Source organism: Bubalus bubalis, chromosome 22, assembly GCF_019923935.1.
Source record: "Bubalus bubalis isolate 160015118507 breed Murrah chromosome 22, NDDB_SH_1, whole genome shotgun sequence".
NCBI lineage: Eukaryota > Metazoa > Chordata > Mammalia > Artiodactyla > Bovidae > Bubalus > Bubalus bubalis.
The window spans coordinates 27,227,357-27,254,238 of NC_059178.1; the positions used below are offsets into that span (position 1 = coordinate 27,227,357).

The window sequence follows — 26,882 nt, forward strand, 5'->3', positions numbered from 1 at the left end:
CTTAAGAAATAGAATAGAGTGTGTAATTAGTCATGGATGGTATTTTTTTCCCAACAGCAGAACTTAGAATAAGAACTTGCACATGTTGTTCTAAAGAGCTTCACACTCCACTGCACTATTGGTACTCAGTAAAAGTAACTCCTAGGAGGAAGTTTTCTTTAATTAAAATGGAATACAGGGACTTGCCTGGTGGTCCAGTGGCTAAGACTCTGTACTCCCAATACAGAGGGCCTGGGTACAATCCTGGTCAGGGAACTAGATCCCACATGCCGCAACTAAGGTCCAGCGCAGCCAGATAATAAAATGAATATTTTTAAAAAATGGAGTACAGTGTTCATTGCTATTTGAAATACATATTCCCTAATACATGACTTGAAAATTTGTAATTGTTTATTATCAGACATTCAGATTCAACCCTGTCACCTGTGCTGCTTTGAAGTTATCTATTTTTTTTACATGTTACTAAAAATAAATTGTAATTTAAAAAACAGACCCAATACATTTGTTTCGTGTGGCAGCCAAATATCTTTGGATTTACTCCTACCTTTAACAAGAGAAACACTACCCTTGAATATATTTCTAAACCAAGCATGAGAGTTAAAATTACCATCTTTTCCTTTGAGTAGAGGTGCTAATCTGATGAAGAGGAGAAAGAGTCCTCCTGCTAAGATTATAGCAGGCTTGCTGTGGTAAGAGGAAAAGAATATCAAAATAAATTTAAACCTACCTGAATATAATAAATTAAAAATTTATTTTAAGTTATTTAAAGTCAGTGTAATATTATTGCCTTTGTTGTTGTTGTTTTGTTTTTTGTTTATTTGTTGTGCATAAGACATTTTGGATGGTGTGAGCTGAAAACTCAGATGGTAAGGAATCTGCCTGCAATTCAGGAGACCTGGGTTTGATGCATGGGTGGAGAAGATCCCCTGCAGAAGGGACTGGCTACCCACTCCATTATTCTTGCATGGAGAATCCCATGGACAGGGGAGCCTGGCGGGGTGCAGTCCATGGGGTCGCAAAGAGTCGGATGTGACTGACCAACTAAAACGCACACACAGATGAAAACAGACTATGAGGATTCCCCCCCCCCCCCCCCCCCAGATAAACAAGAAGTCTATCCAGAGAAACATTTTATTCTACTTGGGGAAAATAGGTGTGTGTCTGTCTGTGGAGCAAAGTTTTACGGTCCCTCATTTCTGCAGTGAACGTGTCTGTACCCCTGCAGGGCTGCAACCAGGTTGCTGATTTTGGACCAAGTACCACTCCTCTGAGCTGACCAGTTTGCACTGCGTATTAATGAATGGTGGTGAGCTCAGCTTTGAAGAATGCTAACAGGGTTATTTCTTGTTTATCAATAGTAACTAAAAATGAAAAGGCTACATTTCATATTAATTAAATATTGTTGTTTTCATAGTTTGTCTCTGAGCATACATCTAGGAGATTTTTGAGAGCTGAGCTAAAAATACTCCTTTTATATAACCTATACTTTTCAAACTCCAAAGAAATGTGGAAAGTTATATTTAAGGAAAACAGCTCTCTTCTATTTTTCTGGCATTCTCTGGGTGACATTCTACCTGTCTTTAAAGAAAAGTTTTTTTGATGTGGACCGTTTTTAAAGTCTTTATTGAATCTGTTACAATATTGCTTCTGTTGTTTATATTCTGGGTCTTTAGCCATGAGACATGTGGAATCTTAGTTCCCTGACCAGGAATTGAAACCACGTCCCTTCCATTGGAAAGTAGATTCTTAACCACTGGACCACCATGGAAGTCCCTCATGTAGTTCTTTTTTAATAGTGAAAGATAGCAAGGGGATACAGAAATGTTTTATTTAACTTTGTAATATATACTTTGGGAGGTTGATAAAATACATTGCCAATAAGGAAATGATAAATGTCTGTTGCAAGGCACTGTTATACTCGGAAATAAAATTTGATAACAATGCTTTACAGCTTATAAAGTCATTTCCTTTAAATTATTCCTCATAGCAACCCATGTGAGGTAGATACTACTATTCCCATTTTGAAATTAGGAAAGTTACTTTAACAGCAGTGATAGTCATGGTAACTATCCCCTTTCATTAAAACACATCTACATACCCGTACACTGTGTGTGTCCTAAAACTGGTGCAATGAGGAGGTTGAGGGGCCATGTGGTAGCAGAGAAGAGCAAGTCTGAGACAGACCAGAAAGACAGACGCACTTTTGAAACACAAGGCACGCTCTCCCACATCTCCTGTTATGCTTTCTTCTTTCCAGGGACCCTGGATGTTGGAACCTTTCTTCCCAGTCTTCTTCCTTGCATTTCCAAGGCCATAGCTGGCAAGAAATATGGGGACAGCCCCCAGTTTAAGCAGCTTGTTCTGATTTTAGATATGACTCCTCTTGTCACTGAGCATATCGGTCACCCTGTTATTCTGTACAGACTTAGTTTATGGTGACTTCTTCTTGACTGAGGGATTGAAAGAAGTGGCATAAATTTTGTAAGGTCATCACTTTTCTTTCTCTTTCTTGCTCACTCTCTGAGGCCTGAGGATGGGAAGATGAAGATTGCGAATTACAGATGGAGCTGCCCAATGCATGGAGGGGACTCTGACTTACTGTAAGGAAATGCTAACAGTCACCTCTTTCTTTCAGGTTCCCTGGAGTATACGATGGTGAAGATTCACCAGAGGGGAGCTTCAGTAAAATATGCTTTTTAGTCCTATCCTCAATATACATACCTGTTTGTATGGAATGTAAACTACCATTTTGCTGACACTGGCTTAAGTAATAATTTTGTGCCAGTTGATTCCAGTTTACTTTGCATTCAATCTTGCCCTTGATTTTGTGTAGGATGGGGAACAGTCTGTTTATCTGAATGAGAAAAATACAGTTTCTGTGATAACCTGTTGTTTTTTTTTTTAACTTCTTTATCTAGGTAATTAAACTAGAAAGTTAAAGTTGATCAGTCATGTCCAACTCTTTGAGACCCCATGGACTATACAGACCGTGGAATTCTCCAAGCCAGAATACTGGAGTGGGTAGCCTTTCCCTTCTCCAGGGGATTTTCCCAACCCAGGGATTAAACCCAGGTCTCACACATTGCAGGTGGATTCTTTACCAGCTGAGCCACAAGCAAAGCCCAAGAATACTGGAGCTGGTAGCCTATCCCTTCTCCAGCAGATCTTCCTGACCCAGGAATCAAACCAGGGTCTCCTGCACTGCAGGCGGATTCATTAGATGGTGTACATATTTTTCATTACATGGTATATATGTATTTGACCATGGGTGATAGTTGCTGGTGGTATGCCATTACCATAGCAACAGGTTCCATTCTGGGTTGCTAGTAATTGCTTCCAGAATTATGACAGCAAAAAGGTTTCCCTGCTGAAGATGCAGAGTGTTTGGGGCAAATGCAACAAAGGGCTCCATCCGAACTACTTATTCATAACCAATAGCTCACTGGCTATGAGGACTGAGAAAGGTTATAACAGCTTCTAGTGACCTCCAGCCCTGTCTTTGTGGTTGGACAAATGCTGTGTTGCTACTTGGCTTTTGGGAAATAGAGAAGGTAAAGTGGACTTTAGGCTTCCCTGGTGGTTCAGTGGTGAAGAATCCACCTTCCAAGCAGGAGACGCGTGTTCGATCCCTGGGTTGGAAAGATCCCCTGGAGAAGGAAATGGCAACCCACTCCAGTATTCTTGCCTGGGAAATCCCATGGATAGAGAAGCCAGGCTGGCTATAGTCCATGGGGTCACAAAGAATCAGACATGACTTAGCGGCTAAACAACAACAACAAAAGTGAGCTTTGGCCTTGGAGTGCTGCTGCTGCTGCTGCTAAGTCGCCTCAGTCGTGTCCGACCCTGTGTGACCCCATAGACGGCAGCCCACCAGGCTCCTCCATCCCTGGGATTCTCCAGGCAAGAACCCTGGAGTGGGTTGCCATTTCCTTCTCCAATGCATGAAAGTGAAAAGTGAAAGGGAAGTCGCTCAGTTGTGTCCGACTCTTAGCGACCCCATGGACTGTAGCCTACCAGGCTCCTCCGTCCATGGGATTTTCCAGGCAAGAGTACTGGAGTGGGTTGCCATTGCCTTCTCCGTGGCCTTGGAGTATTTCTGTTAAAAAATATAATAGCATGAACACCCGGTTTCCTATCCTCCTTCTACATTCAGCTGCCAAATAGATCCTTTTAATTACCTTCCAGGTATAGCCAAAAAAGAGAGTAAGGAGGCTTCCATAAAATCTAGTGGTCATACCATATTCCAAGGATAAAGTAAGCTTTCAACCTTTATTTTTCAGATCAGTCAGTCAGTTAAGTTCAGTCACTCAGTCGTGTCCAACTCTTTGTGACCCCATGGACTGCAGCATACGAGGCTTCCCTGTCCTTCACCAACTTCTGGAGCTTGCTCAGAGTCATATCCATTGAGTCGGTGATGCTGTCCAACCATCTCATCCTCTGTCGTTCCCTTCTCTTCCTGCCTAGAATCTTTCCCAGCAGCATCAGGGTCTTTTCCAATGAGTCAGTTCTTTGTAACAGGTAGCCAAAATATTGGAGTTTCAGCTTCAGCGTCTGTCCTTCAATGAATACTCAGGACTGATTTCCTTTAGGATTGACTGGTTTGCTCTCCTTGCTGTCCAAGGGACTCTCAAGATCTTCTCCAACACCACAGTTCAAAAGCATCCGTTCTTCGGCACTCAACTTTCTTTATAGTCCAACTCTCACATCCATGCATGACCACTGGAAAAACCATAGCTTTGTCTAGACAGACCTTTGCTGGCAAAGTAATGTCTCTGCTTTTTAACATGCTGTCTAGATTGGTCATAGCTTTTCTTCCAAGGAGCAAGTGTCTTTTAATTTCATGGCTGCAGTCACCATCTGCAGTGATTTTGGAGCCCCCCAAAATAAAGTCTGTCACTGTTTCCATTGTTTCCCCATCTATGCTATGAAGTGATGAGACCAGATGTCATGATCATAGTTTTCTGAATGTTGAGTTTTAAGCCAACTTTTTCACTCTCCTCTTTCACTTTCATTAAGAGGCTCTTTAGTTCTTCTTCACTTTCTGCCATAAGGGTGGTGTCATCTGTATATCTGAGGTTATTGATATTTCTCCTGGCAATCTTGATTCCAGCTTGTGCTTCATCGAGTCCAGCATTTCTCATGATGTACTCTGCATAGAAGTTAAATAAGCAGGGTGACAATATACAGCCTTGACATATTCCTTTCCCAATTTGGAACCAGTCTGTTGTTCCATGTCCATTTCTAACTGTTACTTCTTGACCTGCATACAGATTTTTCAGGAGGCAGGTCAGGTGGTCTGGTATTCCTATCTCTTGAAGAATTTTCCAGTTTGTTGTGATCCACACAGTCAACGGCTTTGGTATAGTCAATAAAGCAAAAGTAGACATTTTTCTGGAACTCTCTCATTTTTTCAGTGATCCAGCAGATGTTGGCAATTTGATTTCTGGTTCCTCTGCCTTTTCTAAATCCAGCTTGAACATCTGGAAGTTCACGGTTCATGTACTGTTGAAGCCTGTCTTGGAGAATTTTGAGCATTACTTTGCTAGTGTGTGAGATGAGTGCAGTTGTGCGGTAGTTTGAGCATTCTTTGGCATTGCCTTTCTTTGGGATTGGAATGAAAACTGACCTTTTCCAGTCCTGTGGTCACTGCTGAGTTTTCCACATATGCTGGTATATTGAGTGCAGCACTTTCACAGCATCATCTTTTAGGATTTGAAATAGCTCATCTGGAATTCCATCACCTCCACTAGCTTTGCCTCCTGAGGTTCACTTGACTTCAAATTCCAGGATGTCTGGCTCTAGGTGGACAATCTGCGTCATGAAGATCTTTTTTGTATAGTTCTTCTGTGTGTTCTTGCTGCCTCTTCTTAATCTTTTCTGCTTCTGTTGTGTCCATACTGTTTCTGTCCTTTATTGTGCCCATCCTTGCATGAAATGTTCCCTTGGTATCTCTAATTTTCTTGAAGAGATCTCTAGTCTTTCCCATTCTGTTGTTTCCCTCTGTTTCTTTGCATTGATCGCTGAGGAAGGCTTTCTTATCTCTCCTCACCAGTCTTTGGAACTCTGCATTCAAATGGGTGTATTTCAGATAAGTTGCTCTTATTTTGTATGAAATGGATGATTCATCTTTTGGTATTAAAACCACTAAGTTTGTTTTATCTTGATATCACAATACTCTAATGTGAATGTTATTACTTTAAAAAAAATTACATCTTATATAAATACTTATCTAATCCCTAACTACTGGGCAGGTGGCTCCATTTCTCTTTCTAAATCATTGTTTAGATATTATTTCCCCCTCAAACTCCCCAAACTCAGCTCTTTTAAAACAGGACATCTCAAATTTATGGTGAACCTTTATTGTAGGCTCAAAGTGTGCAAGGCTTAGCAGACCTGTATAAGTGGTATTAGTTTCTGTCATCTAGGTAAAGAGACTTCTCTTTTTTTGATTGATACAATTCATTTATTTAAAAAAATTTTTTTTCCATTTTTAAGAAAGCTTTTTATTTTGTACTGAGGTATAGCCAATTCACAATATTATGCTGGTTTCAGGTGAACAGCGAAGGGACTCAAGACATACGTGTACATGTATCAGTTCTCCCCCAGACTCTCCTCCCATCTGGGTTGCGACGTAACATTGAGCAGAGTTCCCTATGCTATAATAGGTCCTTGTTTGTTATCTATTTTAAATACAGCAATGTGTACATGTCCAACACAAACTCCCTAACTTCATAGCGAGCAATACTTGTCCTGCTGCTTGCCTAATGTTTTTCCAGGCAAGCAAGTCATTCTCTGAAGGAGTTTTCTTTATCATTCCACTGATACCATTCACTAAAAATGATTCCTAGGCCAACATTCTGTCATATTCTTCAGCCAGGTGATTGCACGTTGTAATCTGGCTGTTTCATCTCCTCTCCCACCTGCCCAGGCTGTGCCCGAGCTGCACTGAGAACTTGCCCCTTTGTTCCTGAAACCCAGGCGTTCTCACATCTCAGTGACTTTGTACGTACTGTCCCCTCGGCTGGCCTGGAATGCTCCCCCTGCCCCTGATCTCACGGACGCATTTGCCTGAGGAAAGCCTGACTTCATTCAGCTCCGTGTTACCTCTGTGGTGAAGCGTTCTCTGACTCACTGTCAGCCCATGTAAGGGACACCTGGGGCATTTCCCTGCTGAACACGTGTTGATTTCACCATTACGGAGTAAGTGCTTTTTCTCTTTCATGTTCCTGAGGACGTGGGGTACTACCTGGTATGCAGTGTGTGTTGGGTGAATGCGTGCAGGGTCAGAGAAAGCTTGTATTTTTATTCTTTTTTATTGTTTTATACTACTAATGGAGAGAAGCAGAGAGGAACCATGTTTCCCGAAGATACTATGAACATGATGGCTTTGTGTTAAACAACATGCTGAACTTATGAATCAGCTAATCTTGGAGTGAACTGTGAAGTGGGAGAAATAACTAGTGCCCTGGGCTTTCCTTGTAGGGCTAAATTCATGCATTTCCCTGGGGCCTCAAACCTTAAAGAAAGAGAATGAATGAAGTAGAGACTACTTTGGGGCATGAGAGGGTGGACTGTGGAATTTCTGGGAGCCCTGAAACCACCACCACACCCCATGTGTGCAGGTGTCTCTATGCGATGACCCTGAAAGCCTGAAAGATTTTTGAGAGATAACAGAAGCCACCATTGTGAAGTAAGAATTGCTGGTCTATATAGTTTACTCTGAATATTCTATGGTGTGAGCTGTAAGTGTGTTGATGGGTTTTCCATTTCTTCCTCTCTGGGAAGCTGGTGATAGCCAGGCACCAAGCCTTGCTGTGATCTGGGTTGAACTCTCTCTGTGTCTCCCATCAGCAACTTGTGTGTGGGGATGAGGTTTGCCCCCTTGCTTGAGAACCTTAATTCCAAGTAACAGAAGAGTAGAAAGGTCCTTGTGTTTTACTGATGTACTTGTTCCAGGGCAGGCTCAAATACCACGTCATGTGCTTGGTTTCTATACAAGGCTGTTCTTTCTGTGAATATTCTTTGCTTTTGCTGGTTATTCACATCATCCATTTATAGTGCTGCCGTTTTGTGCCTCTTTTCTTTTCAGCAGTCTCTTGATGAGACGCCTGTTTATTTTCTCTGTGAGCTGAATGTGCTTTGCGTGGCATGGCAGTAGATGGGGTGTTTTAAACTATCTCTGAGGGAAATGTCACTTCCTATTTGTAATTCCAGTTGAAAGTAGAACTTGAATATGTCCTGTCTGGCTTCCTTGCATGCATGCATGCTCTGTTGCTCAGTTGTGTCCAGTTCTTTGTGACCCCATGGACTGTAGCCCACCAGGCTCCTCTGTCCATAGGATTTCCCAGGCAAGAATACTGGAGTGGGTTTCTATTTCCTTCTCCAGGGGATCTTCCTGACCCAAGGGTTGAACCTGGGTCTCCTGCATTACAGGCAGATTCTTTACCACTGAGCCACCAAGGAAGACCACAAGCATGGCTCTTGATCAGCAAATCAATGAACAAAAGATATTCTGTTACTTTCTTCTTGGAGAATTAGGTGGCGCACAATGAATGCCATGATAGGCTGGGTCCTGAAATTTGGTCACAGGGTAAGTCTGCGGGAAAGTTAAATTTGTTAACTTGAGACAGCAAGGAGAGAGCACAGCAGGGGTACTTTGGGGCATTCAACAAGCAAAATACAGATCTTTTTGTCAGATCTGGACTTGTTTGAATGCTTTTTGGAGGGACAAGGGAAGAGATGACCAACACTGAACTGGGTGGTCTCGTGTCATGAAGCAGGGCAGTTTAGTAACTGGTATCTCAGCATCTTTGTTCAGGGTGGTCGAGGGACAGAGAGAGGCTGGGGAAATCATTGGGAAGAAAGCAGGATTCAGAGGAATGGTCTTGCTGCCTGCTCTGCCCTGCGGGGAAATGCTTTCTGTTGACCTGGTCTGAGTCTGTTGGAGACATCTCAGAGGTGCTTTACAGGCTTTCACGTGAGGGATAAACACTGGGGCTGAGATTAAGGAGCAAATGGACTTGGCTAGATGAGGCAGGCAAGATACAACCAAACCACCAAACAGGACTGACCACTCAGCCATTGTACTGACTTTCCTTAAAATAAAATTTTAATAGTTGTCTGGCTGAATAACTATGACTTATAACAGAAGGCAAGGAATTCGACTTCTTACCCAACTTCATTCACATGATTCCTGTCCTGAAAGTTGCTCAGTTGTGTCCAATTCTTTGTGATCCATGGACTGTAGCCCACCAGGCTCCTCTGTCCATGAAATTCTCCAGGCAAGAATACTGGAGTGGGTTGCCAACTCCTTCTCCAGGGGATCTTCCCAACTCAGGGAATCGAACCCACATCTCTTATGTCTCCTGCATTGGCAGGCAGGTTCTTTACCACTAGCGCCACCTGGGAAGCATGATTAAACATCCTTTATTCATTGCCTGCCTTGTGGTCATGCTAGGTATTTATATTTTCTCTTGTAGGCTGAAACATTAATGAATAATTAATCCTTTCTCTTTCAGCTGAAAGACTATGTATAGACATGCCTGTGTTTGTTGATATTGTCTTGCATTTACAAACTCATTATAGTAAGTGTGAGGCACTAGGAAAAAACAAGACATAATCCCTGCACAAGAGGATGAATTTGTTGTTGTTTGGTTGCTCAGTTGTGTCTGACTCTTTGTTGCCCCGTGGACTGTAGCCCGTCAGGCTCCTCTGTCCATGGAATTCTGTAGACAAGAATATTAGAGTAGGTTGCTATTTCCTCCTCCAGGGGATCTTCCCAACCCAGGGAGTGAACCCGGGTGTCCCACATTGCAGGCAGATTCTTTACCACTGAGCCACCAGGGAAGCTCCTGAATATTGCTGTTCAAGAGAATATTCTGTGATGATGGCCCAATATGGTATTCATAGTCCCTTGTGTCTCTTGAACACTTGATATGCTCATGAGACTGAGGAACTGGGAGTTTTAATTTATGTTTAATTAATTTAAATATTAATAGTGGCACATGAGGCTAGTGGTGACCACTTTGGACAGCATGGCTCTGTAAATTCACAAATGAGAGAAAGAATCACAGGTGCTCACAACTCAGAGTATGATATGTACTCCAATATAGGTCCCTATGATATGTTCTAGGAGCATAGGACTTAAGACCCTGATGCTGGGAAAGATTAAAGGCAGGAAGAGAAGGGGGCGACAGAGGATGAGTTTGAGTAAACTCCAGGGGATAGTGAAGGACAGGGAAGCCTGGTGTGCTGCAGTTCATGGGGTTGCAAAGAGCCGGACACGACTTAGCGATGGAACAACAAACAAGGAGCACAGGAGACAGCCTCCAATGGGGAGGTGACAGGGAACAAACCCAGAGGAGAGGAGATTCCATGGGAGTGAGACTTTGAAACGAAATAATAATAATAGGAGTAATTATTTTAATTATTTTGGCAGAGGCAAAGGACAGGAAATTGGGAGGGTTCATTCCAGGTAAAATGCAGAGTGCAAAAGCACTGAAGCATTAAAAACATGTTTGTATGTAGGTTCCGGTGGCTTGGTAAGGTCTAAGTGTAGATCACTGCAATACTATACTCTGTGACATAGCTCTTGTGGTAAAGGCCTACCTGAACAGATTAAAAACAAATTTAACATTTTAAATACTTACGGTATTTAAAATAAAATTAAAAAGTATTTAAAATAAAACAATACCTACCATACTTATAAGTCTGGTAGGCATTGTTGGAGAAACGGCCCCATTTATCATGTAAAACAGACGCATGAGTTGCCCTTAGGATCCCCATTTCACGGAGAGAAAACTGAGGCCTACAAAGGTAAAGGAATTTGCCTGCAGACACAAAGTGGACAGAGTCAGAATTTGAATCCAGACCTGTTACTTCAGAGATCAATATCTTCATCAGTGACCCTCTGTCTCTCATTTCAAATTCTTCTCAGTTTGGAATTATGATGGATTTCCCTTGGTCTGTCTTTTGTGACATGTTCCCACCACTCGAAGTCCACTCCTTTTGTTTTAAAAATTTTCCAGTTTCATATTGAAAACGTTTTTCTGGCATAGAGACTGATATTATGAGATCGTCTATTCCATTAACTAAGCGTTTCGTGAACTCAGGTTTTGAGAATACGTGAATTGACAACTCCTTGCTTTTTCTGTATATTTATGGCACTAGGAGCCTTTTATATCCTAAATTGGAGTAGTTAGGGAATTAGCTAAACTGGAGGAGCCAGTGCATTCATTCCCAAATTTGAATGGGCTCCCATGACTATCATTCCCAGAGAATTCTTGCTTCCCTGTGAGGGGAATGGCTTGTTATTTGAGCCTCTCCACATCTTACCCTAAAGGTCATGACCCTGGGCTCCAGCTTCTTTCTTCCTTTTCACCCTTTTTTGAGAGCAGGTCTTAGTGACTAGATAGAAGCTCTGCTATCCTTAACCGAGAGGAACCTAACTGAGGTTAACTGGCAATCACGGTCAAGGCCTGAAAATATTCCTTCCTGACTGAGACAGTACCTGTGTTTTTCAATTCAGACGTGAAAGAACTCCCTTGCTGTTATTTGCTGAATTTCCCCAAAAGTCCATCTCAAAGTCATACATCTAACATTTGCTCCTGCCAGGCCTGAGCGTGTGAAGACAGGTAATCAGCAGCACCTGTTTGAAGCATTGCGCACACCACTGCTGATTCAGGGCGGAGGGCAAGGACGGAATAGGCAGTCTAGAGGGTCTGAGCTAATGTTATCCATGGCTGGAGAAGCTTTCCAGAGGAGGACTAACATCAGGCCCTATGAGAAGGGTAGGACTTAGCTGAGCAGAGAAGGAATGGGGAATGATGAGAGAATGGTCTGGCTCAAGTAGAAAATGCAACTTTGGCTGATTGAAATCATTATAGAAATCATCTGGGGAGGGACTTCCCTGGTGGTCCAGTGATGAAGACTCAGCGCTTCCAATGCAGGGGACACGGGTTCTATCCCTGACTGGGGAACTGAGGTCCCACATGCTGTGTGATGCAGCCAATAAATAAATAAAATAAAAAATAATAAAATTACCTAGGGAGCTTTAAAAATAGCTCCCCTAAAGATTCTGGTTGGTCTGGGTTGTAACCTAGGCAGCTGACTTTTTTAAGCTTCACAGGGGATTTTCGTGGACAGCCTGAGAACCACTACCATCATCTCCTTTACTCAAAGTTCAGTCCTCGGACCAGCAGAGCCGTCCCCACCTGGAAGCTTGTTAGAAATCCTGAACTTCAAGTCTCATCTCGGACTTAGTGAATCAGAATTTTCATGTTCACAAGATCCCTGGTGGCCTGTATGCACAGTACAGTTTGAGACTCCCTGCTGTAGAGGGAAAAAGAGAGATATGGCTGAAGAGGGCAGATCACCTAACCAGATTTTCTTGTGCTAGGCTAGGAATGAATTACAGGTAGGCAGTGATACTACTTTGCCCTCAAGCTGCTGGGGACGCTTGTATTTCTTGTTGCAAGACATCTCTGGTTATCTGTGCTCTATAAATATTCTTGCGTTCTCTCTGGGTGCCTTGAGGCGGAAAAAGGCGGGGCAGCACCAGCTAAAGAACTGAACTGCACTCTATCAGTAGTGGCAATCCCCTGGAGGTGTTTTATCCAAAGGGGTTCTGTGTAGTGTTTTGTAGTCGAGAAAGATTTTCCTGGCAGAAGCACATGGAATGCACTAGGCCGGGGTGTTCTAGGGTTGGGGAGACATGGTCTACGTGTTGCAATAATTCCCACGAAAGTTGAGAAAGGCTAAGAGTTAAGAGCTTGATCATGCTTTAGGAATCTGTATAACATGTAAATACCTGTCCCCAAATGTCCAGGGCAGAGCTTGGAAGAAATAGTAACAGACACATTTTTGGAGTCCCCTTATAACTTTTTGTTTTATTTTAGTTTATCCTTGTAGGGCATCCTCTCAGAGAGTCAGGAAAGTTTCTGATGATTAAAATCTACTTGACATAAATAAGGTCATAAACAGGCAACCCTAACTCTGCAGGATCCTCTAGTTCTTGGTGGGTGGGATCTTCTGACTTGAGGGTTATTAGCGATTTCAAAGGAGAAAGGATAACAATGATGGTCATCATTTGGTGAATGGGCAGCGAGGGAGAATTTCAGGAAATGGAGAGGTTAAAAGTCCAAGTATGAAAGGCTGGCTCTTGTGGAGACTCAGAATGATGTATTCTGAGTTGGGACAACAATATTCTAGTTGGGACAACACTTTTAGGGGAGCCTGTATATTTTCGGAGATTATTTTGTTTGGAAAAAAATATTGAATTTATCAGTCCACTAACTTGCTCACTCTTCAACACGAAGCTTAAGTTGTCTTCTTCCATGAATTCTTCCTGAGTCACCCCAGCTCATAGTCTATTCTCTCTCTATTTCCAAAAATCTTTTTTAATGAGTCATCAAGTTTTTTTTTTTTTTTTAGTCCTGATATTTTAAAAGTATTATGGTATATACTGATTTTGTAGTAATTCACTCAAGGTTTTAAAGAATTTTTTTATTGGAATATAGGTGATTTACAATATTGTGTTACTTTCTGCTGAACAGCAAAGTGAATCAGTTATATGTGTACAATATATCCACTCTTTTAGATTGTTTGCCTATATAGGTTATTATAGAGTACTGAGCAGAGTTCCCTGTTCTACCTGTAGGTTCCTATTAGTTAGCTATTTTGTATATAGAAGTATGTCTATGTCAATCTTAGTCTCCCAGTTTATCCCCCCCATTCACCCATGATAACCATAAGATTGTTTTTTTATATTTACAGCTCTTTTTCTGCTTTGTACATAAGTTCATCTGTACCATTTTTAAGATTCCACATATAAGTGATAGCATCTGTATTTGTCTTTCTCTGTCTGACTTACTTCACTCAGTATGACAATCTCTAGGCCCATCCATGTTGCTGCAGGGTTTTTAAAACATTTTTCTTATTTATGAAGGTGTCCTATATTCCTGGAGAAGGAAATGACAACCCACTCCAGTGTTCTTGCTTGGAGAATTCATGGACAGAGGAGCCTGGTGGGCTACAGTCCATGGGGTCACAAAGAGTCAGACATGACTGAGTGACTGACACACATATCCTATATTCCTCATAAATTATAAGCATCTTGAGGACGTGGACCTTGTCTAATTCCTCTTATCCTCTTGGGAATTTATGATTGTTTGAAATAACTGTTCTCAGGGTGCTCATAATTGAGTATTAATGATAAAAAGTAGTTTGCCATATCCTTTTTTGTTTTCCAAATTTGTTGTGTTTTCCAAGTTTGTTGATGTTTCTTTTGAAGAAAAGAATGAAGGGGAAGAGGGAAGGCTGAAGAATCTTCAAAGACAGTAAAAATACTTTATGTATTTTAAATTGCATTCTGCAGTTAAAAATTAACTCAAAGTTGTACTATCAGGTAACATCTTTTTTTGTGCTTTCAGCGCTTCATTTCAAAAGAGGAGGTTTTAAACAAGTGTGGATTCGTAGTGTCATAGTAAACAGTCCTGTTTTCCTCATCTTTTTAAATGGTACCCATTCTCCTTAGTTGCTTTTCTCATCTTGCCATTTGGGTTTCTTTTTCTTTTTTCTTTCTGTTTAGAAGTGATGCCATTTGTTGGAGGAAGGTAACTCCTGACCATGTTTGTAGGCAAGAGTGTCACTAGTCATGTGGATGTGAGCCACTAACACATTTGACTGTGTTTATGGGAAAAGTATTGAACTTAACACTTTAATGGTCTTAGTTTAAGTCATGACATGCTATGGTCATGCCTTTTCTTGGAATTAGGAAACCTAGTATTTGCCAAACGTAGGACATTGAAAATGTGTCAGTGCCACCTAACTGTTGTGGCAAACAGGAAATTATTTTAATCGTAGTCTCGTGATGTTTGACATTATGGTAAAAGAAGCTTGTATTATGTAGAGAAATCCAGGTAGAGGCTGAGTGAAAACAGTAAAAATACTTTACCAGGTTTAAATTTTTAAAAATATAATAATCATAAAAACCTAAGCAGGAGAAGATCTTTTCAAAGAATTCCTTAATGTATCAATCAGTAGTTTATATCCTTAAAGAATTTTTTATGGTATAATAATGAGGATTTATAACAGAACAAAAATAACCTATTTCCTAACATTAGCCTCTCTGCCTGCAGAGGTGGTAAGACTTGTTAATGCAGATGAGGCTGCCTTCTGTTGTGTGATGCTAATAGGAAATGGATCATTGCAGTTTATGGGGCACTTAGCCGTTTTGGTTCATGATAAATGACTGACTTCAACTGGCATTCCTTCACGGATTTCCCGCTATTCATCACCTGAAAGAATGGAACCCAAACATGAAGTTGATTTTGAAGTTGTCAAGTTTCATGGTGGCGTCAATCCATCATAAGCCAAAGTGTTTGTTGAGTTAGGAAGAAATCGTATGAATGAAAACACCCATAAATGTTTTATGCTCCTATTTGCTTTTGTTCAAAAGCCAGTTTTGTCACTGTTCTATCCTCCTCTAACTTCTGTTCCCTCTTCGCCTTCCCCTCCCCTTCTCCAAACACGCTTAGGTTTTGAAAAGTCCCTAGATTTTATCTCTGCAGATGGTTTGATGTCGTTACATTGTTTTGTTCTATAAAATCAGCCCAAAATAAGCAGGAAGAATGGAAATATCTTTTAACGCATATGTCCCCCTACAGGCCAGGCATTATACACAATTAGTCTGGAAAACTTTTTCACTGCTATATTTTTGCTATTATTATGCTATTTCCTTGCTTTTCTTATCATCTTTCCTTGAAATATTATCTTGAAGTACCTGCCATTCCCTACCCTCCAGAACACACACCATTTTTGAGTAGGGAGAAAAAAGGCTGCCTATTTGAATAAAGTCACACTATGTAGTCCTACAGTTAGACTCTCAGACTCTCCCTCTCAGAGGATTATTCAGCTTAATTTCAGGGAGGCCTTTCTGGCACCATAAGGGTTACCCAGGATCCAGCCACACCTAACATATGCCCAAAGGAAGTTTGACTCTTTCCTGGGTCCTCTAGTGTTTGGAATGTAGAGCCTGTGTTTAATTCCGTACTTGTGATGCCGTCCATGTGGCTGGTGTTTGGAGGGTGTTTGCTATCTGGCAGAAGGCTATTCACAAAGGAAAATGTCAGCGTTCTTGCAGAGTGTCGTAGAATCATTTAGTGTAATTGAGATAATTTGCCATTTATTTCATTGGTTCTTAAAGGAATTTGGACCTCCCTTATCTGTGTGTATTGTTGGAGTGAGGGTGACAAGTCATTTTGTTTGCTTTGTACAACTTAACAGGAGGAAGCACATCCTTGGCCGCTGGTATCCTAGGAGTGAAGTTTGTGTGCAGAAACTCCCTCCCAGAGGCGGCTCTTTTGTCACAGATTGTCTTGGTTGCTAGCAGATTGCCCCCCTCCCTGGGAGCTCAGTTCCTCCTTTTAGCAAATAGTATCCATGTATACACCCCTTCGTGGATCACAGCCTTGTCGTGGCAAAGGGGCTTGCATAACTCAGTGACGCTATGAGCCATGCCGTGCAGGGCCACCCAAGATGGACAGCCCCCCAAGAATTGATGCCTTCAAAGTGTGGTGCTGGAGAAGACTCTTGAGAGTTCCTTGGACTGCAAGGAGATCATGCCAGTCAATTCTATAGGAAATCAACCCTGAATATGCATTGGAAGGACTGATGCTGAAGCTGAAACTCCAATACTTTGGCCATCTGTTGTGAAGAGCTGAATTAGAAAAGTCCCTGATGCTGGGAAAGTTTGAAGGCAAGAGGAGAAGTGGGTAGTAGAGGATGAGATGGATGGATAGCATCACTGACTCAATGGACATGAATTTGAGCGTGTCCATTTGAGCTGGGAAATAGTAAAGGACAGGGAAGCCTGGCATGCTGCAGGCCATAGGGTTGCAAAAAGTTGAACATGACTGAGCAACTGAACAGCAGTCTGTAGTCCTACCTTAAACAGCAATAACTTGTTAGCAACTGAACAACATCCATGTACACCTTGTTCCTGGAGAACTTTGTTGTTGAGAGCTTTAGGCCAATGAATTAAAAGCATTTGAGGTGCCCGAATGCTTTTCATGCTCTCGAACCCCAAATATTGGTGAATTTTTTTAAAAAAGCCTAGAAGTGGTGGAACTGAAATATTAATTAGGTCTCCTGTGATCATTTTAGGGGCCTCCCAGGTGGTGCAGTGGTAAAAAATCTGCCTGCAATGCAGGAGATATGGATTTGCTAGGAAGTTTGCCTGGAGAAGGAAATAGCAACCCACTCCAGTATTCTTGCCTGGAGAATCCCAAGGACAGAGAAGCCTGGTGGGCTACAGTCCATGGGGTCACAAAGTCGGACAGGACTGAGTGACTGAACACACAACAGCAACAGGGTCATTTTTCCTATTGAAAGATTAGAAATAGCCATAGGACATAATTTGATTATATGTCTTAGATAAATCCTGTCAACCTTTTATTGCTGGTTGTGATTAGAAAAATCACTAATTTGGAATACTTACTCAGCTTGGCTCAAACCAATTACCACCTTTTTAAACTGGCTAACTCTATCATGCTATACTGATTTATTATGACTGTTGAAACATACCCATCATTTACTTTTTGCCCTGCTTCTGTATGGTGTGGCCATTGGTGGCGTAGAGACTAGGGTGGGAGGGGTTTGCTAAAAGGTAGAGAACAGAGGAAGTGAGATAGAAGAGGAGGAAACTTCAAGAAGAGTAGCAAAGAGCATGGATGCCTTGGTAGACCAGATGCTTTTGATAGTACCTACCATTTCTTAACTCTGCCATATTAAAGTAAACATTGATGGCCTTTTGCTTTCTTCTTTCTCTCTTCTTTCTCTTCTCTTTTTCCTCCTGTCCTCTTTAAGTAGATATAAATATGTGGAAACTAAAGAAAAGCAGAGTAAGATATAAGATGTGCAAGTTTTGTCTCCCCCCTCCTCCTCCCAGGGGTGGAGTAGGATTTGTTGGAAGATTTTAAGAAACATACCTCACTGCCCAAAGTATGTCTCAGGCTTGAATTGCAGCAATATACTTGTTGGAAGGAAGTGGGTTCCATATTCAGAGGGTTTTAATGATCACTTTCTATCCATGTCTCCAAGTATTTTGAATGCAATAAGTTCTTAAAGGCTAGGTCTTCGCATGGGCACTTTTAAGATAAAACTCAAAGTGTATATACACCGCATTCTTACCCCCGTGTGCAGTTACTGTTGTTTATTAGACTTGCATAGAAACTGCCAGATAATCTCAGATTTACATTAAAAATAGAAAAAGAAGTTCCCAAATGGAAAGTTACTGGTAGATTTGTTTTTTTTTTTTTAATTCTGAAATGTATCTGGGGAAAAAATTCTTAGAAGGGCTAAACTCCTAACCATAAATATAATATTTTTCAGAGATTTTCTAATTGGTTTTGAAAGTATCCTTAAAGGATAGGTTAGCTGTTAATGATGATCTTTCTTCACTTACTGATTCAAAGGTGTGATGTTAGTTTTCCCCTGTAGGCTGTTACTCTGCTTTTTTGCACTTCAAAAAGATCTAAGGTCACTGATTATGACTTTGCCACTTCCTGCCCTATTGATCTTACAAAGAGGTTTTGTGGGGTTAGACCTTACTGTAAAGAAATCAGCCCAAGTAAAAATTCTTGATATTTGCATGTCTATTAAATTCAACACGTTGACTTTTTATATGAGCCTGTTTTATTATATAATTTATAATGTGATACTTACTGGGTCGCAAAGAGTTGGATGACGGAGCACGCATACACACACACACACACACACACACACACACACTCTCTTCCTGGGACTTCAAGAGTTCCATTTATAAGAGCTGAAATGCTTTTTTGCCCCCCTTTTCTCCCTCTCTGAATCCAGGGTGAATCATGCATTGAGTAAGATGAATGGATGAATGTGTAGTTTGAGTAAGAAAGCCGATCAATCCAAAGCTGAGACTGTGTTGAGGAACAACCAGTCAGAAGGTGTTTATGTCTCTATGAAATTCTGTTGACCTAACTCTGCCCAGCCCTGCAAAAGGCATTATTAACACCTTTTAGTCAGTTGCCCCTCATAGAATCTGCTCTTTTGATGCAGCAGCAGTGACAGATCCTTCCCAAGGCTGATTCTGCCTGTATATCATTGGTGAGGGACACTTCTGTTCAGGCTTGAGCTAGTGAATCAATACACCTGCTTCCAAATCCATACAGTATTTCAAATCTTTATTAACTCAGCCCATACTATAGTTTTCCTGATTGTGATCATTCTCTGCTACAAGGAGATGGCAGTCCTGTGTCTTTTTGGTGGAAGAATACTTGAGCTGAGTTGGTAGGAACACCAAGCAAACAACAAAAAAAGTGATATTTCAGTTTGGGGTTTTAGAGTTACTACTTCACACCATCCTGTGTTTTTACAACACTTCAGAATGTGAGAGTAAATTTAAGGACACAGTCCCCACTGCTCTGGTATTTACTTTTCTAAAAATATTTTTCATTTAGATGAAAAAAAGTATGTCTGATCTTTCCCCAGAACTCCAGGTTCATACATACCACTATCTGCTTTTTACCTCCGGTTGGATATCTAATAGGTTTCTCAAATATAATAGGTATAAAATGCAATTCTTGACTCCCCTACATAACCACTCCATCTACTTCATACCTGCATTTCTCCTTTTCTTCCCCCTTTCAGTTAATGACAATAGCTGGTTGCTTAAGTAAAAAACCTGAGAGTTATTTTTTAATGTTTTTCTTTTCCTGAGCATACGTACTAAGTCACTTCAGTTGTGTCCGACTCTTTGCGACCTCAAGGACTGTAGCCCACCAGGCTCCTCTGTCCATGGGATTCTCCAGACAAGAATACTGGAGTGGGTTGCCAATTTCTACTCCAGGGGATCTTCCTGACCAAGGGATTGAACTCACGTCTCTTCTATCTCCTGCATTGATAGTTGGGTTCTTTACCATTTTACCACTGGGAAGCCCTTCCCTGAGCATATCCCCATTCAATCTGCCAATAGGTTTTGTCTCCAGAATAGGTTTCCAGTCTGTCCATTTTCCTACCATAGTTCCAGCCACCATCTTTTCTCACTTGAATGACTGCAATGATCTTCTCCCTCCTAGACTGTGTTCTCCATTCAGAGCCAGAATTATCCTTTTAACAGAGATATCCTCTCTGTCCCCAAACCCTATAGCAACCTCCCATTACTCCTGGAACAAAATCCAAATTCCTTGCCCTCCAAGGAGCTTCGAGGTCTGGTATCTGGCTACCCAGGCCACCTTATCTCCTATCATTTCCCTCTCACTTACTGACCTTCTTACTCAAGCATTCTCCATTCATTCCCTCCTCAGGGCTTATACCTGAGCTCTTTCTTGTCTGGAATGCTGTTTCTCTGTAGCTCCACGTGCTGACTTACTCTTGTTGTTCAAGACTTACCTATAAACTGCTCAGGCCTTCCCAGGTGACACTAGCGGTAAAGAACCTGCCTGCCAGTGCAGGAGACGGGGGTTCAGTCCCTGGGTCCGGAAGATCCCCTGGAGAAGGACATGGCTACCCACTCCAGCATTCTTCCCAGGAGAATCCCACGGACAGAGGAGCCTGGTGGGCTACAGTCCATGGGGTTGTGAAGAGTCAGACATGACTAAGCAACTCACACATAAACTCCTTCCCTGTCAACTCCTCAAAGAGACCTTCCCTAAGTATTTCACCTAAATCCTTCCTTCCCTGTTTCTCTTCATCCCATCACATATTTCATTTTACTCTTGGATGAAAGGTCACTGTCTAAAATCCTTATTTACTTATTTACCTACCGATTGTAATTTGCCATCTGCCTTTGAAATAAGCTCAGTGTGGGCAGGAACCTTGCCTGGCCTTGTTTGCTGATGTATCCCTCGTACTAGCAGCGCTGTTTCATATGTCCAGTAGGTGCTCAATTAATACTTGTGGTTGAACTAGTGAATAAGAATATTTAGGTCCATGAAGAATATAAACTATTGAATCCATAAACATAGATTATATTTTAGTGATAATACTGCTGCCAAATATTCATGATAATTAAGTGGCCCCAAGACAAGGGAATAGATCCTTTTCTTCTGGTTATTCTATTCATTTGTGGCAAAGCTAATGAGCTTGGCGATTGCAGTCATTTGGCATCTTCTCTTGCCGTATCTGTGCATATAAACTAGTCATCGTTTATCAGTTGCGCATATTTTGTATTTGCAACTTGCTGTGAGTTTTATATGCTTGAACAACAGTACAAGGTGTACTCCTTGTAGGTAAGACTCTGAAATTGTGATAAGTGCTCATTATGATGAGAACAGCTTGCACAGAACAGGTCGTAGCAATGCGTATGTCTCTCTTTAGAAGGAAAACATCAAATTCCAGACTGAGTGTGATAAGCAGCAATTAATTTAACCATCAAGATTCTGAATGTATTATGATTTTTCAGGAATTAATGAACATGGAAATAATGCGCACTTAATGTATTTATTTTGTGACTGTAAATCTTTGCAAATCAAGTATAACAAGTTGGATGTATGCCTATGATTAAGGCAGAAAAGAGGAGAAAGCCAAAGAATCTTTTTCTTTCCCTGCCTGCAGTTTGCTGGTATATGTCAAAAGGCTGGAGGCCACAGACTCACCAAAGTTAAAAGATGATAAAGGTGTTTTGCTTTTGTTTTAGTGATTGCTAAGACCACATAAGAATTCTTCTTAGCCTCTTCTTTCCAATATTGCATTTTGTTATTTTCTGTCATCTGATGAATGTTTTCCTTTCCACTTTCTTAGGGAAAGTAGCAGCCTTCAAGGTAGAGTTTTTCTCACTGACTTTCTTCATGAATTTCCCCGTCCTCAACTATCTGTGTTCTACTGCACGGTAGTAATTTTTTCCTTAGGAGTTTTGGTCATCTTGCCTTCTCCCTCTTCCACTGACAACTGCCCAGTACTAAGTTGTGCTATATTCTCTAACAATAGAAGCTTTAGTTATATGCAGCAACACATTTCCTGTAACTAGTTTTCTGACAGGAATCACCACCCCTTCACCTCTAGCCAGGGATCTGGAGTTGGTGTATTTGTGGCTGACCTGCAGGTCTTACAGAATTGAGATTCATGCTTTTATTTGAACTTAACATTTCTCTTAATTGGGACTTGACTTTTGGCCTAGATGAAATCCTGTTTTTCAATTAGAGTGGTAGTCTTAACATTCAGTTATTGACCATGACTATGGCGTTAGAGTTTCAAGTTAATTCTTTCTCATCACATCATGGAAAGATTGATTATGGCATCTCAAGCATTTCCAGACACCACCAGTTCAGGGACAGCCATCACCTGTTGTTAAGGGAGTCTTCCTTTTGCCGCTTCGGTCCTGCTGTTTCCCTCTCTTCCTTCCCTCTCTGTTCCGGGGAGGCTGCATGTGAGGACTTTCCAAGAACTCCTGTGCCCCTTGCCTTCCAACAGCAGCAGAGTCGCCATAGGAGAGCCAGGGCGCGAGAGCGAGGTCAGGCTAATTATTCTCCAGGCTCCCTGCTTGCAGGGCTGCCTTGCGCTGCCTGTGGCCCTCGACCTAAGGTCATGGTTCTTCACTCTCAGACTTTCTTCTTTCAGGTTCCTGCAATCAATCCTTCCTCTCTTCTCTTCTCTCTGGGGTTGGTAACAATGCTGCTGCTACAACCCTGAATTTCAACAGTATTCCCAACCCTGTGCCCAGAAATTTGCAAATAGTCCCTTTCAAATAAGTCTCTGCAAACCATCCTAACTTAAATGTGCCATCTGTTTCCTATTGGGATCCTCTCTGATGCAAGTGTTATCTTTTTTTGGATACTATCAGCTTTTTTTTTTTTTTAATTTGGGGGAGAATTTACCTAGGAGGCTGTCTGGTCCTGGGCGTGGTGTTCTGGGAGGTTTTGGATGACTGTATCAATCTCTTTACTAGTGATCAGCCTAGTCGCATTTTCTATTTCTTCATGATTCAGTTTTGAAAGGTTGTATGACTCTAAGAATTTGTCCATTTTTCTAGGTTGTCCAATGTGTTATCATATAGGTGTTCATGGTATCCTCTTGTATTTCCTTTTTCAAAAATACTTATTTTTACTTATTCATTTATTTGGCCACACCAGGTCTTAGATGCAGCATATGGTATCTATTTCGCTGACCAGGGATTGAACCTGGGTCCTCTTGCATTGAGAGGCAGAGACTTAGTCTCTGGGCCACCAGGGAAGGCCCAACTATTCTTGATTAAGTACCTACTACTCAGATTTCACCTGAGCAGCCTATGGAGCAGGCACAAAAGAAAAGAAAAAGTCACTGCTTTCTGGGGGAAATCTATCATATGAGATAGATAAGCCTCTCCTTTACCTCATTCAGTATTCAGTCAATGTTTATTGACTGGCTTCTGTAAACCAGACATGGTGTATGGATCTGAGGTGAATTCAAAGGTGAGCACTGTTTAATCCCTGCCATTTTATATCTTGAACTGTGTGCTTAGGGAACATTCTAGCGTTCGGATAATTATAATACACAGTCTTGGACTGAGCAGTCCCTCCATTTCCCAGCCTCACACATTTGCCAGGATTAAACAATAGGTTCATTATATCATCACCAACCACCACCACCACCACCACCATGGTCAGACCATCGGGGCTGATTGTGAGCACATGGAGGGCACGAGCTTTGATTTATTCATTGTTAGAGTGTTAGTACCACACGGTGCCTGGCTGGAGCCTGCAGGAGACTTTCATCCTGTGACTTACTTTGGTTGAGTTATTCCCCTAGTTCTATAAGCCTCTTTAATGCCCAGTTCCTGACCCTCTGTCACTGCTCTTTGTGGCCCTGAACTGAGAGGGTAGATGTCACCCTGCTTTCTGTGTCCCTCCAGCCTACATGCTGTGAAAGCATTAATCGCTCAGTCATATCCAACTTTTTGCGACCCCATGGACTGTAGCCTGCCAGACTCCTCTGTTCTTGGGATTTTTCCAGGCAAGAATTCTGGAGTGGGTAGCCATTTCTTTCTGCAGGGTATCTTTCTGACCCAGGGATTGAACCTGGGTCTCCTGCCTTGCAGGCAGATTCTTTACCGTCTGAGTCACACCAGCTCCAGGTGCTATAGACCTTCCGAATCGTCTGTGGTCCCTGTCTTGGGAGCTTGATAAGAAAGCAGGAAATCGCCAGCCTCTCTGGCTGTGCTTGATGTCTGGCCCTGGCCTGCTCTGCTCTTAGTTCCCACCTCCTGGTTCCATCCAGTGGCCTCTGTGATTCTCAAGCGTGACCGTTTCCTGAGCCTGCAACAGGACCTCTTTTGTGCCTTCATCTTGCTGGATGGAGATCTTTCAGAGTGTCAAGGAAACCCTTCTGGGCAGATGGAAGATTTCAGGTTGAACACAAGTCTTCTTTTCTTTGTGTCAGCATTGGGTAAAATCAATAGGTATATTTCAGAAGAAGGGGCCTCTGGTTAAATATGGGCCATTGTATTTAAAAAGTGTTTTCACTCTACGACGTCCCTTAGGACTGGTGGCTACCTTTTGGGGGAAACCTGATTTGCTTAGTGGAGTTGTAGCCACCGGAATCCCAGGCCGTAGTAACTTTTCTGCTCTCAATGCCTGCTAACCCTGAAGATCCTAACACAGGATTGGACAGGTCAAGGAGGACACAACACTGCCTTCCTATGTTGAGGGAGAGGGATGTGTGCGGGTGGCCCTGTCCAGTTAGTGAGGCCTCCTGGTTGTCTTTAATTTCATTATGTGATAATGTTTGGCCGCCCATCCCTTCGTGCTCCCAACGGGAGATATCATCAATCGACACTTCAGCCAAAACTCTCCCTGACATTTTCGGGGTGTGCAGTGGGGGTGTTGTACCTTATGATGATCCTGTTTGAGTGTTCCAAGTGCCAGGGGAGCAGCCAAAGAAAATTAAGTGCACTTTACTGAAGGACTAGAACTTGTTACGAAAAAGTGATAGTAAACTGCACAGGATTTTGTGGAAACCTTCCCCTCTCTCGCTTTCTTTCCTTACTCTATCTCCTGTTCCAAGTGTATCTTCACTTTCTTTTTTTCCTTTAACTTATCTTGCCCTTCTCTGTGGGTAAGCAAAACACAATCTATAGTGGAATGGTTTCAGCTAAACCTGAGTCTGGGAGCATCTGGAGACATTTTTGGTGGTCAACTGGAAGAATGCCGCTGCCGTTGGTGCGTGAAGGATAAGGATGCTGCTGAATGTCCTATAATACAAAGGACAGCCCCTCTGAACCCCTCAACATAGACTTCTCTGGCTCCAAATGTCAGTATTTCTAAGGTTGAGAAACCCTAGACTAGATTCTAATCTGTCCAACAGAACTTACTGTGATGATGGAAATATTCTATATAGTTGTTATTACTATATGTGACTATTGAACATTTGACACGTGGTTAATGAAACTATGCAACTGAATTTTTCATTTCAATAGCCACACTGTAGCTAGAGACTACCACATCAGACAGTGCAAATCTGGGGTCCCCTGTCCAAACTTTAGCTTATGAAAGTGATGGGCAGAAAAGGTTGGTACCTTAGTGGAAATGTAGAGGAATCTCTAAGCAGAGGGGGTGGGGTAGGATGTCTTCACAGAAGCCATGAGACTGAACACAGTGCTGGTTTCCTGTGGACAAGACAGAAGGTGCTAGGAAGGGCACTCTACTGGGACCCAGCACTGGGGGACCGTGGATAGGGCTGCCTGGGAGGAGCCGCAGCCTTCAGCAGAGGACTCAGGCAGCCACAGGTGATCTGGCTGGAGGGAAATACTCTGACTTCACTTTCCCCCTTGCTTATACTCTCCTTCTCTCCAGATCTCCCCTGGGCTAATCCTAACCAGAAGTCAGAGCACAGGTGACCTCTGTGGCTGTATGCCTCCAGCGCAGAGCAGGGTGATGAGAAGAGAATGGATTATGGGATAAACGGAGTACCCAACACACCTTGTCTGCTCTTTTTCTGTCAACCTTTTCCCCTTCTCGCTGGCCTTCCATGTAATTTTTCCTCCCATTTTTACTCAGCCTTCTCGTAGTAACTCCAGTCTGTCCTTTCCACAAGTGCGTGTGTAGTATCAGTGTTATAACTCTTTGGGACGGCTCCTCAGGGTCTGTGCTCTGCCTGCATGGCCATGGGATCTCAGACTCACTCCCATACCAAAGCCTTGCTTCTGTCCATCTTCAAATCAGTTTTTCTATGCAAAAAACTATGCAGTTGTACCCAGTTATATGAGTGACTACACAACAAACTCCATAAAGCACTTTCCAAGAGTGTCAGACATTATTTACCTGGCAGCAGGTGGCGTTAGAAGTCCTAGGGGCACTAAAAGATGGCTTTCAAATCACTGAGAATTTGAACTTCTTGACAAAAAAGAAAGGTGATTTAATCATGAAGGGCAGGGTTAAGAAAGGCAAGACCAGGTTGGAAATGGACAGGAGAGAAGCAAGTGATGCTTCAAAGATGGGATGTAGATGCCTGGGGATCTCGATAGACATGGGAGCAGTGGAGAAGTAAAAGGTAGCATCATTTTAATAGTCCAAATCTGAGTCATGGAGATAACTGTGGTGTCATTGACCGAGAGAAGACAGCAGGATGAGTGGCAGATTTGCTTGGGATGTTGAACTTGAAGTGGTGGCAAGACAATCTATGGAGATGTAACAAGAGCATTTAAAGATGTATGTCTGGAGCTCAAGAGAGTGGCTGAGGCTAGAAAACAAAGTGTTTAGGATCTAGAAATGAGTGAGATCTCCAAAGGAGAGAGGGTGAGAGGTTTCTCAAACTTAGGGTCATACTAAGAATCACCCCTGGATATGAAGAAGTTGATGACTACCCCTTCCAGAGATGTAGGTTTGGGTCAGTACAATTGTTCTAAAATATTCATTTTTAATAAGCACCCTAAGTGATTTTGT

General features: G+C 42.1%; 1 protein-coding gene across 6 annotated transcripts in view; it reads left to right on the plus strand.

The window, feature by feature from the left end:
- The window catches only part of GREB1L (GREB1 like retinoic acid receptor coactivator), a 246,922-nt gene that overhangs the window by 51,533 nt on the left and 168,507 nt on the right, over nucleotides 1-26,882 (plus strand). The window contains exon 2 of one of the 6 annotated variants that reach the window (XM_044934471.2): nucleotides 6,929-7,200. The exons of the other annotated variants lie outside the window; for them this stretch is intronic. The gene's annotated coding sequence lies outside the window, so the exon portion shown is untranslated. The remainder of the gene's footprint in view (nucleotides 1-6,928; nucleotides 7,201-26,882) is intronic. 6 annotated transcript variants of the gene reach the window in all.